This window comes from Capsicum annuum, chromosome 3 (genome assembly GCF_002878395.1).
Source record: "Capsicum annuum cultivar UCD-10X-F1 chromosome 3, UCD10Xv1.1, whole genome shotgun sequence".
Classification (NCBI taxonomy): Eukaryota; Viridiplantae; Streptophyta; class Magnoliopsida; order Solanales; family Solanaceae; genus Capsicum; species Capsicum annuum.
The window spans coordinates 218,959,686-218,975,027 of NC_061113.1; the positions used below are offsets into that span (position 1 = coordinate 218,959,686).

At 30.6% G+C, this 15,342-nt stretch overlaps 1 long non-coding RNA gene across 15 annotated transcripts; it reads right to left on the minus strand.

Moving 5' to 3' along the window:
- Positions 1–219: 219 nt before the first annotated feature.
- LOC107863231 lies at positions 220–12,036 on the minus strand. 15 transcript variants are annotated; one of them, XR_001672125.2, is made up of 6 exons: positions 9,466–10,237; positions 9,129–9,247; positions 7,911–8,870; positions 4,826–6,386; positions 800–4,738; positions 220–369 (listed from the first exon to the last, which is right to left on the minus strand). It is a non-coding gene; the product is annotated as an uncharacterized LOC107863231 (long non-coding RNA). The 15 variants fall into 15 exon arrangements; XR_007053619.1 differs by having other exon boundaries at positions 220–4,738; positions 4,826–6,029; positions 6,128–6,386; positions 9,466–10,230; XR_001672131.2 differs by having other exon boundaries at positions 3,427–4,738; positions 9,466–10,230.
- Between the last annotated feature and the right edge of the window lie 3,306 nt (positions 12,037–15,342).

Below are 15,342 nucleotides of genomic sequence, written 5' to 3' on the forward strand. Positions count from 1 at the left end.
ACTAAAATCACCAAAATAGCCTTGGTAGTAGTAATAAAGTAATAGTAATAAATAGATAGATAAGTAAGTAGATAGATAGACAGGTGGATTAGATAGATAGATAGATTAGATAGACAGAGAGACAGATAAAATTAGATAAAGTCATTTCAATAGACAACAATATCATTATCACAGACATATCATAGGATCCCAAATATGTGTTTTATAAAACCTTGAAAATATCAAACTACTGGATGCTTACATAACATTCACATATTATAGTAATTGTTGTCTATTTACATTGATACATATGCATTTATAAATTCTACATTGGCAGATGCATTTTTCCTTCCTGTTGTTTGCAATCTCTTTAGCATTCACAATCAATACCTGTTAAATTAAATTTAATAATTAAATTAGTTTAGAAGTTAAAAATCTAAATACAAACACATTTAGGTGTTATCCTTGATGGATGTGTTGAAATCTAACTCTTCAAAAATTTATTGGACCAAAAAAGAACATATGACACTTTAACTATAACCTCAAGACTCTTTCCCATTCTAAATTTATTGGTCCTCTAATTTAAAGATTTCCTCTACAATGAAATTCAACAAAAGACAACATACTCAGCGTAATCTCACCAAATTGAGTCTGAGAGGGACAATGTCTATGCAATCTTAGAGAGACAGTTTCCAATAGACCCCGCTCAAGTAAAGCGGACTCGAAAAACAAGTAAAACAAATACAGTAGCCAAAAAATAATTATAAAAACAATTAACCAAAGAACACGTAAGTAAAAAAAGAATGCCAGTCCTTATTACCTTAGTTGTGTAATAGGATTTGACCAAAAGATAGGATAGCTCCATTGAATACCTCTAATAGCAAGAGCAAGCCGCTACGACAAAAATATTTTCTGACACGAGCTTAAATGTGCCAACCTACAAACTTTATATGCAGCAAAAGGTGTTTAAACCCCTGCGCAGAACCATCAAGCTGACTATGTAAAATGAAGTAGTGTAGAGGTTATACTTCATCAACCAACAACTAAGGAAGAAAGATGCGTTGGTAAAATGAAACAAGCCTCAACTGAAGGAGGAAATCATCTATATTTGGTACCATCAACCTATTGAAAGTCATTCTAGAATTAAGACTACCTATAGAAAGGTGGCATCCTTGTTTTACTAAAAATGGATAAGGATAATGTGATTCAATATGTAAGACAGTGTGATATTTTCCAATAGAATAAGTATGATCCCTCTCCATACCTTGAATTGTTGTTATCATTGGAATTTTTTCCAACATTCATTGGTCTAGCATTAGTACGAACTTTGCGGAAGGATTACCAAGATTTAATGGTAAATTAGTTCTTTAGGCGGTAGTGGATTGACTTATGAATATGACCATTTTACAAGAGTATCCCATCCTTATGCAGCTTTAGATATTTCCCAATTGTTCTTGCACTACATCTACAAGTTTTATCGCTAACTCAAAATTGTAAGGGCTCAACACCAAGTTCCACATTATTTTTTCAAATTATCCAGTCAACAGACTGTGATTGTGCTTCTGTTTGCAATAATACAGTTATATATTTTAGTGATAGTTAAATTGAAACTCATTATGGCAGTATAGTACATAATGAACCCTTTGGCTTCTAACTAAGGGTTCCCCTAGCATTGTAAAACAAAAGTTATCTTTGCTTATAGCAGTCCTCAACGTCAGATGAAAGTTCAAAGTCGTTAATCCTACCAAATAGTTAATAATACCATAAGTGAAATCTGGGGAGGATAGATTGCATGCAGACCCTTGGCTCCAAAAATAATAACAGTAATAACACGGTAATCAAAGTGCAATAAAACAACAACCAGAAACTCCCTCAGTGATACTACGAGTACATATAGAAAGATAAGTGGGACAACACACTACTACCTACTAACCTCCCACTCTAATCAATTTCCTCCACGGCCTCCTATCAAAGGTCATGTCTTCGAGTAAGCTGAATCTAAGGGATAAATATCAACCTCCATCCTTTTTGTTATATTTTTTTCCTCCACAACCTCCTATCAAATGACATGTCCTTGAGTAAGCTGAAACTAAGGGATAAATCTCAACCTCCATCCTTTTTGTTATTTTTTTATCAAGAGGATAAATCTGAACCTCCAATAATATCTTTCCTGGTTATAGAGCATAAGAACTACCATGACTCTTAAATCAACTATTCACGTGATACAGAAACTCTCTTCACTGCACCCATATCACTGGTACTTTCCTTTTTCTTCTCTGCCACATTCTAGAGACATCTCTCTAATTGTCAACCCCTATGTTTAAAAAGAACAAATGTTTTAATAAACTCTATCTAATTGCACCATTCAGCTAACTACCATAAAAAATGTATAGAATCATGCAACCTCCGCGAGAATTTGTGATAATGAAAAACCAGGATTCATGCAACTAATGTGACAAACTCAGGAGAATGTAAACCCAGCCTAGGAAAAGAAAATTCACAGCTATGACCACTTCAACCCTCTAGACTCACTGAGAAAAATTCACAGCTATGACCACTTCAACCCTCTAGACTCACTGAGAATACTCACAGTACTTCTCCCTGCTACCCACTCCTCATATGAACAATTGTCATTATTTTCCATTTTATTTCTCTGGTGGGACTGTTTGGTAAGTTTCTGTTTTTTGTCTTTCTACTTTTAATTGATAAAAAGGCAGCCCTGTGCACTAAAGCTCCCACTATCGTCAGGTTGCGGAGAAGGGCCAAACCACAAGGAATTATTGTACACAGTCTTACCCCACATTTTTGCAAGAGACAGTTTCCACAATTTGAACCCATGTCCTCCTCCTTCTAATTGATAGGCAAAGAGAAATGATGTTCAACAGAGACATTAACAATTTTCTTAGAGAACATATAGGAATTATATTAACAGATGTAGTCATGCTCTTAATAGTAGTGTATAGCATTAACAATTGCCGTGCACCTCTTCTCATTTTCAAATCCTGAATGTTTCCACAGAAAGATATCCACAACACGGTTTTAATCAATAAGTACTACTACTCAATTCTATAACAAACATTTATCTATCAACCAAACCAATAATTCACTAAACATAGAAATATCATTCTACAGAGTGCAGCCTACCACTAACTATAACCACAAATTCCATTAGACACTTTCAAACATAAATAACACTTAGCACACAATAAATCAACTATCAGAATACTGAAAACTTCAAAATAGTATCGGAGCAGTCCATGGAGCTAACAAATGCAACATTTCAAGTCTTAAAGCAGCAACGTAATTACACAAAATAGATAACTGGTACATCTCTTCTCATTTTCAAATTTTACACCATCAACTGTATACCACCCTAGTAGAAGGGACAAAAAGAGGTCATCAATAGATATTTAGAGACATTACTTAGATATTCCTGCTCAAACTCACCTACTGACTGGTTTCTTTATTTGCCCCTATCTGGATGGATGGTATAGAACCACTTTCATTTCTATAGACCACATCCTTTGAGGCCTTCCATGATCAATTCCCTCCCATACACTTGCTCTATATTTTAGGTGATGTAGTAGCTGAGCAACTCTATAAGAGATCACAAACAAGCCAGGTGATGCTCTATTTTATAAAGTTCCATTCAATGAGATCAGAACAATAAAGGACATGCGTATGACAACATCCACATAACTACATTTCAATAGGGTGATCGGGTCTAATCTTAAAAAATAGCACAATTGACAATAAATTCTATCTACTGCTTATTTCTCCAAATTGGCAGCCACGTATTATGATGCTACCAAATTTTGAAAAGAAGATAGGTAAGTTATCTTACAAATTACCTTTACCTTCCCAAGTCACCTTGAGGTCGTAAGTCACGTTATGTCCTTTTTCTAGCCTACCCCTATTGTCCCAATACTAAGGCTATTAGAGAGAGAAGGTTGATTTGAAAATGGAAATAAAATTGTACCTCAAGTTTTAATTGAGCGGGGCTACCTACTAACCAATTCACTACGGAGGATAGGCATGTCTTGATGATGACATTTTTAGATTTCTTCATTGAGGACAAGAAAGATTCTTAAGCAAGGAGAAATATTGTGTAAGTTGGAGTTGTACCCAAAGTTTGTATAGTGTGGTACTTGGTCGTTGAAACAAAAACATTAATTGAGCTTTTTGTATAACAGTGAAGTGGATAAAAATCCCACTAATCCACATATTGAGTTGTCAACAGTCAGTATAGAAGAAACTAAAAATCAGTACATAAGAAACTAAAATTACACTAAACCATAGTAGATAGGGGTGTGTGTTGAGTGGCAGAAAATAGTTTTTTCTATATATAAGGTGACCTCCTATCAATGACTTCAATATTTCTCCTACTCTTATTTTATTTAGGATAAGGTCTGTTAACTCTCTTTCTTTTCTTTTTTTTCCTGTCCGATATTCATATTAAAATTTTCCTAGGGAGGGTAGAGTGTACGCAGACCTCGCTTTTGCTTCCAAGATTTTGAGTTTTCTAGATAGCCTACCAGTTTGTCATTCACTGGCAATTAACATAAGAGATGAATCAAGATATAAATGCCCGGACAGTGACGTAAGTGGCAGGAATAATCCCGACGATAGTTCCCAAGAGGAATATATGGTATGAAACATCTACAATCTGCGAAGCCATGTTGATAAATGTGTTTGACAGTGTTGGTGTTACTCTCAAGAAAAGTATGTACTTTAGCAGTCCCTCCCTCCTTTTAGCCACCTAATGGATCACAGAGATTTTACTACAACAGTTTCATTTATGAAAAGAAAGAAAGATATGACTATTGAGTAGTGAGTCGAAAATCACCTGCGCTTGAAAAAATATCAACTTATCAAGCCAGAGTGAAACCACAAGGGGCTTCCCTATCATTTTGGATAAAAAATAACAAGATGATGCACCAGTAGTAGCAGCAGTGAAAACAACTAACACTACGCCTTTTGAGGATTTAAAAGAGAGAACCAGCAAGCAACGACATGAAAATAGTTCCTGGGATCATAAATGTCTGCATAAAAATGTAGACCTCACAGTACCCTACAAGCACTTGAACAGCATAGTCAGTTGTATAATCCTCCAGCTGATCCCTACAGAATATCCACAGCTAAATAATTACAACTTAGATGCTGCCATCTCAAAATTCCTTAAATGCATATTTAGATGCAATGTGGATGGATTTTTTAGCATGTACAACTAAACATTTCAATAACAACATACCCAGTGACCAATGTAATCCCACAAGTGAGGTCTAGGGAGGGTAGAGTGTACGCAGACCTTATCCTTACCTCGTGGAGATAGATAAATTGTTTCTGATAGACTCTCAGTTTAAACAAAACATGCCAAACAGTTTATAAAGAATACCCTTAATTGAAATACAATTATGTGATAAGCTCAATTAATTCTCATTAGAATTTTTGTTTAAAAAATATAAATATATAAAACAAATTACACTCAAGTTGCAAAATAGTTATGTTCATATTATTTATATAAGAAAAAAAACAAAATACAATGTTTTGGCCACATAGCACGCAATCATCTTCCTCGATCTCATCAAAATCATCTTCCTTTAGCTCCTCATCGGGGATAGGAGGACGTTCATGTAAAACAAAAGGGCAGTCATGAATTTAAAGCAAGTTGACACATATTTTACCTACTCCATAAAAAACAAAAAACTCTTAAACACTTTCAAGTATGTTTATTAAGCCTTAGATTTAAATATGATTTGTTTTAACAACCGATTATTGCAAAGCTATAATGAGCATCGCTTTTAGTTCTAAGATTTTGAGTTTTCTAGATAGCCTACCAGTTTGTCATTCATTGGCAATTAACATACAGAGATGAATCAAGAGATAAATACTCGAATAGTGACGTAAGTGGAAGGAATGACCCGACGATAGTTCCCAAGAGGAATATATGGTATGGAACATCTACAATCGGCGAAGCCATGTTGATAAATGTGTTTGGCAGTATTGGTGTGACTCCCAAGAAAAGCATGTAATTCAGCAGCCCCTCCCTCCTTTTAGCCACCCAATGGATCACAGAGATTTTACTACAATAGTTTCATTTATGAAAAGAAAGAAAGATATGACTATTGAGTAGTGAGTCGAAAATCACCTGCACTTGGAAAAATGTCAACTTATCATGCCAGAGTGGGCTTCCCTATCATTTGGATAGAAAATAGCAAGATGATGCACCAGCAGTAGCAGTGAAAACAACTAACACTATGCCTTTAAAGATTCCAAAGAGAGAACCAGCAAGCAACGACATGAAAATAGTTCCTGGGATCATAAATGTCTGCATAAAAATGTAGACCGCTCAGTACCCCGCGAGACCTTGAACAGTGTAGTCACTTGTATAATCCTCCAGGTAATCCCTACAGAATATCCACAGCCAAACAATTACAACTTGCATGCTGCCATCTCCAAATTCCTTAATTGCACGTTGAGATGCAATGTGGATGGATTTGTTAGCATGTCCAACTATACATTTCAACAACAACATACCCAGTGACTAGTGTAATCCCAAAAGTGAGGCCTAGGGAGGGTAGAGAGTATGCAGATCTTATCCCTACCTCGTGGAGATAGATATGTTGTTTTTGATAGACCCTCGGTTTAAATAAAACATGCCAAACAGTTTGGAAAGGGGATACAGATATGGGAGCAATAACACCAACGAAATAATGTAAAATGAAGGGCATTACACAATAGACCAAAGAAAGAGCCGTAACGATAATGAAATAATGCAATAATCGAAGCACAAAAAATAATGATGATAGTCAAAATAGAAGAATAAAACCTCTGAGAATGGTGCTAATGCTACTAATAAAAAGGAAGGTCCAAGTATCATCACCAAGTCTATCCGTGGGGAAGCGAGAGAACGCTCAACTACCAACTAACCGTCTACCCCAATTCACGACCTCCAAACTCTCCTATCTAAGGTCATGTGCAACTTTACATTCTGAAAAATAACTGCCAAATGATCAGGAGAAATTATATCACCATAAATTTATAAGCTCTACTCGTCGTTAGATGATTAAGCCATTCTTAAGATAAAGCTTAAGCAGTACATATCTCCTGACTTCTTTCCTTATAACCTAAGAAATTTGATCGATATTATTTATTCGATGAAAGCTGTTACTACTATTTATCATCCAAAAGAAACTCAAACATGCAACCATACCAATACATTTCTAAAGAATACTTAGAATGATGCAAATCATATCATGTTTAACGCCACCATATTTTGTAGTCTTAAGCAAAAATAATTTAACAATGGATCCTTTGTCGGTGAGGCACAAAGACCAGCAACAACATCGTAACAGTGAATAATAGTCAACACCGGTATAAAAAACTGAAAAACATGCATCCCAGTTGTGATATATTTTGGAATTATCAGCAAGATCACTTTTTCGCTAGCTAAATCGAAAAGTAAATCTTGCAAAGAGGTCATTTAGGAAAAGAAGTTTGTAAGGTATTGGTTACATATGTTAAGCTAATAAAGGTAGTTCTCTAGTTGTATTGTTTTAGTGATTAAGCTTGAAGAGTAATGGAGATGGCAAAAAGAATGAGGCAATTTAGAATAAGTTAAGTTGACCAATGTTTATATTTTCTAAATAGGCTAAGTTGTGTGTACTTTTCACTTTTAATGTAGCACCTGTGTCGGATTTTCTAAAAGTACATTATTCTTTAAAAATTTAACATGCACTACGCTGATATTTTTAAAGAGTCCAAGAAACATAGCAAATAGGAACAGACAAATGTTGGCTCAGCTAGGTTGAAAAGAGAGAAGCCCAGCAGAGTGACAGCTAAAGAATTGGAGCTTCTTGGTTAATGATTAGAGGGTAATGGTGACTAAATATTGAATGTTGTATGAAAGATACAGAAAGATAGACAAATACCTATAGTTTTTGTAACATGAGTCACAAATGCTAATCTAATATCCACCTGCAAGACAACAAGTATAAAAAAAGTGCATAATATCCCAACAAAGAAAATGATTTCTAATAGAAGTCGTTGAATATTGTAGTTTAAAAATGCAGTTAGAATGTTGAAACAACGAAAAGAGATGGGTTTCACGTCAGATATAGGCTATCCATATCATAAAGGATTACCTCAAAAGTATTTATAAAGCACAAAAATAAGAAGAGAATTTCAAAGTCCAAGGAAACAACTTTGAGGTTAAATTCATCGACAGTTCTAAGGCAACACGCGCGCGCGCACACACATAGCAGCATGTGACATCATGCTTGATCCACCTTAACAGATATGAAATCTTCTCCAGTAATACCAAAAATCCTTTGAAATACATGTAAAAACATGGAAAGAATCTTACGTTCTCTTACAGAATGACAAAAGTGATATGCAAGAGCCATGTAAGAATATGGATGAACTGTTCAAAGACACGTAAATAAGAGACATTGATAATTAATGTTCAATGACTAAATTACCCTTACTCTTTTCTGAATTAGCATTAAGAATCCATGTTGAAACTGGCTTTTCTACATGTCAATGATTCACATCACTAAAAGCAAAATCCAACCAAAATGACATGGTTTCTTTAACCGATAACCAAACAAATATGACCTTTTACGACCTATTATAAAGGCTTGAATTCATCTTAGTTATTAGTATCCAAATACCCACAAATCAAATTATCAGAATTTTACATATAGAGAAAAGAGGGATCTAGTAGTAGAAAAGGAAAAATTATTAAAGAAAGAAGGATATGAATAAAAAGGGGAAAAAGATATACTTCCTCGGCTGTTATATTGGTAAGAACACAAACCATGAAAATCAAAATAGTAAATGCACTTGTCTTGGTTCTTGTTGGGGATTTGGATGTTCAATTCTTGATTAACCTGAAATTGTATGAGATAGAATTTATCAGCTTAATTAGCAGCTTACATAATTGTAGTGCTACATGTAGAAGTAGTTATATTAAATCATAAGTCATATGCAAGCATTACAAAGTACGTAACTGAAGACCTTGGACATAATAAGAATCTATAACATAAGTGATACTTACTCCTTTCTCTTTGTCCATTCAAGGTAGATAGTAGTCTTTTTTCTTATAATAGACCTGCAAAATCATATCCACAACAGAGGTAATGACTTACCTGCTCATGTAGTAATTGCAATCTGAGTAAATGACTTCTAACTGCTCCTTCTCCAACAATCCCCATTTAGAAATTAATCACACATGAAGTTGTTTTCATTGTTATCTACATCAGTGATCCTACAATTTGAAGGAAAAAAAGATATTTTTTAGCCAAAATGTTCGAAAACTCTTCAGTTGCATTTAGGCATATCATCAAGCAGGTTGGGTGCAACAAAGTTTTTCCATTTTAATTTGATTATTTTTCCCATAATTCACTTTAATGTCTTAGTGATATACAGGTTATACTATCTAGATATTGTGTAAAAATTTAATAGCACAAAATAAGTCCTAGTAACCTCTAGTATATAAATTGATTTACATGGCTCCACTCATGACCAATACTTCAATTCTGCTTTATCTCAAGAAAGTATTTTGGATATGAACTATCCTCATTGGAGTCCAACTAAATCGGATTAGCACAGAGAAGTTCAACATTGGGGGAAAGCCCTTGCTAACAATGGCGACTTCGTAGACTCGAACCCGAGATGGATCTCTTCATTAAACTATTATTTTTGATTGTTGTTGTGTTGTCGCCGACAATGATGGTGAAAGCAGTATTACAAGATTGTTCAGGTAGAAATGATTTCTGGAATGTTTTGAGAAAAGAGAATAGCTAAATATCTGCCATATATAATTACTATTTTACCCTCAACAATGTGCATGTTTACATATTTTGCCTTTGATCCTTTCTATATAGTAAAAATAAAGTAATGCCAAACTCAACTCAAACATGAATAGTGATCCAACTTGTTTTTAACGAATCCAATTTGTCACAATTCACCCATTTGACACCCTTTGAAAAACTAAGTAGTCGATTGGTAAATTGTATAAAAATAATATTGAAAAGAGTGTATTAGTAATACTAAAATTAGTAATACATGAATTAATTATGTTGGAATTAAATGTTGGGCTTGTTTTTTATGCAGTGTTTGATTTGATATACTAAAAATAATATGTATTGCTATATTTTTTTAAAAATATTATTTGTTTACAAAAATACCCTCAACATTCTATAACTTTTATTGACTTTTTTTTTTCATGAGTTCATTATTGTTAATTGATTTTTGACACTTTGTTACATTTATTTTTATTTTTCATTGTCCTATTTCACTTTTTTTTCTCGATTAAAGATAACGCTTTTTTTAATGAAAATTGGATTTATTTTTAATAGAAATGTAAATCTTGTAGAAAAAAAATTCAATGATGTTTAGCTTTATTATTGATTAGTTTTGTGAATGATTTTGTTGATTCGTTTGCAGACGAGAGTGGAGTTAATGGATAACATAAAGGAATCATGAATAGAAAGTCTTAAAAATAATTTTGTTAATCGATCAAATTGAATTAATCAATCAATCCTAATTATTGTCGTGTTCTACATACTTGAATATATTTTGTTGTTGCATGTAATTTATGCTGAATTAGAATCAAAAATTATCATGAAAGTTGTTGTCACACTATAAGTTATTTTAAGTGAAAATTGATTGGTATTGATATCAATTTTTTCTCTTTGAGTGAGACAATTATTTAACATCAAATAAATTTATTGACAGAGAATATCAACTTAAGCTTCAGGAGGTCGCTTTGTATTGATTGGTCTTGGAGTTATTTAGCAACGGATAACTTTCTAAAAAATAAAATTTGTAAGATAAATTTCTTAAATAAATTTACTAGTATAGTCGAATCAAATAATTTTTTCGTTATCTTCTTCATAGTTGAGAAGTTCCTTCTTATAACCATTATTCACCTTGTTTTCTTCTGAAATTAGCTATACTATTACTATTACACATTAAATATACGTCAAATTAAAGTCAGGTCTAGCCCCCTTCCTTTTTTTTTTTTGCTAATACAACATAATTCAAAAATTTAGGGTAATTGAATAAAATATATATATACGGCAGATCTAATAATAAAATGGCCAACGCTCATTACGCCAAAAAAATGTACAAGATAACTTAGATTAAACTTCCGACTTCAGATATTGCTTGATTCTATATGCTTCAAACTGATTTTTATGTTGTCTTTGTTGTACGTATTACACAGGTTATTTCATTCTTAGATATACATAGTTCGCTCCTTAATTCTCTTAATATTAAATATAGATATTTAATTTCTTTTCATAGATTTATTTTATCATATTTTTTTCATATATTTAAAGAAATTATTATATACTCAAAAATTATGTATAAGGTAAAGTTCTAAAGTTTTTACATTAGTACTTAATTCATCCAAGAAAAGATTTAATAAATTAAAGTTTAGTTAAAATTAGAGCATTAAATGTTAGAAAAATAATTAAAAAAACTACCTTTTCAATAAAAATCTATTTTAGAAGAGAAAAAAAAAAGCCGAATTTACTTGATATCAAAAAATCATCATTCAAATTTTCAAAATTCTACAAATATGAACTTTGGAAAATAATTGACACTCTATTACTCATCTTTCTTCATAGCCGTTTTACAAAGACAACATGAAAAATACTATTACTATTTTTATAAAATCCTAAATATTAGGAGCAAGTTTATCTATGTAATCTATCGGTCCTATAAAACTCAAGTTATATTAATTATAAAATATTTCTAAACCGAATTTTTCTCCTTTATAGCATACGATGATTGTGTTAAAAGGATTACCAAAATAAATTTTAAACAAAATAAAAGAAGACACAATCAAATATAAATGCTGTAAAAACAATTAAAAGTGAGTCTTATATCTCCTAAAAATTCACAACACCAACCTATTTTGTAGTTTCTTCACTTGTAATAATATCAGTGGTAGAGGTGAAAAGTTGAGGGGGTGAAAGTCTTCTCCCCTTTCAAAACACCAATTTATTTTATAATTTTCTTCACTTGTTAAAGTATACAAAGAAGATGATGAACTGATTAATGCTTAGAGTCTTCGCATTATACCAAAACTTGAAAAAGAATATTCCTATTTTATTTTTTTATTTTTTAAAAATTTAACCGTAAATCTATCTATGAATAAAATAAATAAAATAAGAGTTAAGTGAAAAATTTGCATTCTTCTTACTCTTTTCAACTTTCAATGTGAAATATTGTCCGCATACCTAACAATTTCGTTTTTAAAGTAACTTCCACGTGAACCATTACCATAATCAATGATTTCTTTTCCTCGAATGAGTTAATTTTCAAAATTTATTCTGTACCAACTACATGACTATTTATGATACTGATGCCACTGGATTATTTTGTATGGGAAATGCTAAATGGCCAAATGTGGCCACAATTGTGAAAAGATCTGCCTTGTTTTAGATTTTATCATGTTTTCTCAAATAAATTTCCTTCAAATTTTCTTAATAAATGTAGTAACTTTTTTCTATTCCCTAAACTTATTGAACAACTAAAATTAATTTATACAAGAATAATTAATGAATTTAAGGTACATTTATTATTTATTATTATGGACATAATATATGTCATTTGAAAATTTTCTAAATACAAGATATTTTTCCAACTTTGTATACCAAGTAAAAAGATCAAAGGGCCGATTTATTCAAATATCTTTTTTAAGCTATTATTTAGATATTATCCTTATTCTAGTGCAAATAAGGTCCTTGAAAAATTATCATTTCAAACAATATTATTATACTCGAGTATTTTGTTTGTTCAAGATTACAAATAAAACATCAGATTCTCGTTTAATATTTGTAACTAGTTTTAAAAATAATTAATACATATTATTCAATAAATTTTCACGTAACTTAATTAAATATAATTCAAAATACAAGAAAATATCAGTTTATAACCTCATTCAATAATGTAATTCTATTATTATTCAAAAATTAAAATAGTAATGCAGTTATTCAATTTTACTAAATGAATAAAAAAAATAAGCAAATAAAAAATAAAATACGAGCAATTACATAAAATTACAAGAAGTAAATATTGAGACATAAAAAGAAAGGAAATGAATGATATCAAGTTAATTAAAAAGTAAATTTCATCTGAATTGTGCTACATCATATCAAAAATATAACAGAGATCCAAAACCAATTAATTACACTAGTGTAATCGCATGTGTCTTGCACATGTAACATTTGTTTATTTAAAATTAAATAGTTTTATCTATTGCAAATTTTTTAATAAAGTGTAAAAAATTCAAATCATTTTTCAAAGATCCTTCATATTTTAATATAATAATGTAAATATAAATATATATTTTAGTATTGGTACATAGATATTTTACCACCAGAAGTTCCAAATGATTGATAGATATCACTTTTGTGTTTTTTCATGCAGTACCTTTTCCCTTGCTGTCAAAGGATAAAAGAGACGCATTAATTTGAACCATATTTGAGGTACGATTATTTTTCTTTTTTTTTCTATATTCAAAATCTTTCCTTATTTTTAAAGTCAAATCTTTACAAAATCATTGATTATATTTTTTATTGCGTACATAAAAAATTTAAAATTTGGTACTTATTAAATTTTTCTTATTCTGACGTTTTTATATTTATTTTTAGATTTTTCAAATCTTCTAAAATCAAATTTAGTTGATTTAGAATTCTTAAACTAATATTAGTTGTTATTAATTCTGATGACTTCTATATAAGGAAATGTTTTATCATAAATATATTTAATTAATTTTTAACTCTTAAATATTAGGGAAAAAATAGTGAAAAGACGATTTTGTCGAAAGCAAAGACTTTTAATGAATGATAAAAAATTCAAAAAATATTTGTTAGACACTTCTCACTTTTCGTATACTAATCAAGTGTACGTGCGTTTCACGTGTGCTTCGTGTCAAACTGTCAATCAGCTTGTTTGTTGTCCAACATATATTTAATCCAATATTTTATGTGCTAAATATGTATATACCTCACTGACTATGAAAAAGATACTAACAGTATTTGCAAATAACATCATATATATTTTCACAAGAATTTTTGAGTAAATGGACATCAACATGAAATTAGATCAAATACCATCAAACAAATGTAAGTAACATAGTGAATAATGAATAATATTAACAAAGTAATATTTTACGACAATAAATTAATAATATTAAAATAATATAAATCTAACCTTTACACAAAAATTCCTCAAAGTTCGATCGAATATTTATCTATATGTAAACTATAAAGAAATAGTGCGATAATGGAGATATTGGTATAATACGATTAAATTTAATTTTTACAGAAAAATTTTTCAAAACCCGATCAAACATTCATCTACCACCTATATTAAGCAGAAAAAAATAGATAATAACATAACTAAAACTACAATAATCGAGATACTAGAATAATACAATTATACCTAATTTTTACACAAAAAATTCTTTAAAGTTCAATCGAACATTCATTTATAATATACACATGAACATAACCAAAACTGCAACAAAATAATGTGATAATCAAGATAATAGAACAATACTATTAAACCTAATAATTCTTACAAAAAATAATAATAAACTCATATCATTATAAAATCCATGTCAATATTCCTCACAAAATAAAGATTATCTAGTATTGGCAAAATAATGCCTGTGGAGGTGATAATTTACCAAAATTCAATAGAAAAATTCTTATGCATATAGCCAACTACGTATTTAGATTGTAAAGTTTATTACACGTAATTATATGATCAAACAAATTGAGAAGTACTCCAATGTACTACTGGAGACGAATGAGGTATAAATCTTTATAATTGGAGGATTTTCTAACCTTATTAGAATTTATTGGAAAAATTGCTCCTAATACAATAGGATTTTTTTCTTACTATATATTTTAAAAAAATTATAAAATTCTATTTTTATATAAAGTACTTTTTTATAATTTGAGAATTTTTCTAACCTTATTAGAATTTATTGAAAATTTATTCCTAATATAATAGGATTTTTTTCTTACCATATATTTTTAAAAAATTATAAAATTCTATTTTTATATAAAACAATTTTTTAATTGACATATAAGGGTTAAACGGATAATTCCTAAATATTAGGAATTTAGCACCAATCATTTCCTTCTTATACTTATTAACTTTTCTTCCTTCTTGTTTTAACTTACGTCAATTCTATTTATCATTTTTTCCCCGTTTTTAAAAGGAAAAATTTCAGAAATAGCAACTCTGTAGCCTTAATTATAACTTTTATAGCAACAGTTTCATAATTACGAAAAATAGTAAATTGTATTTGTATTTAATTAAAATGTTGCTATGTAA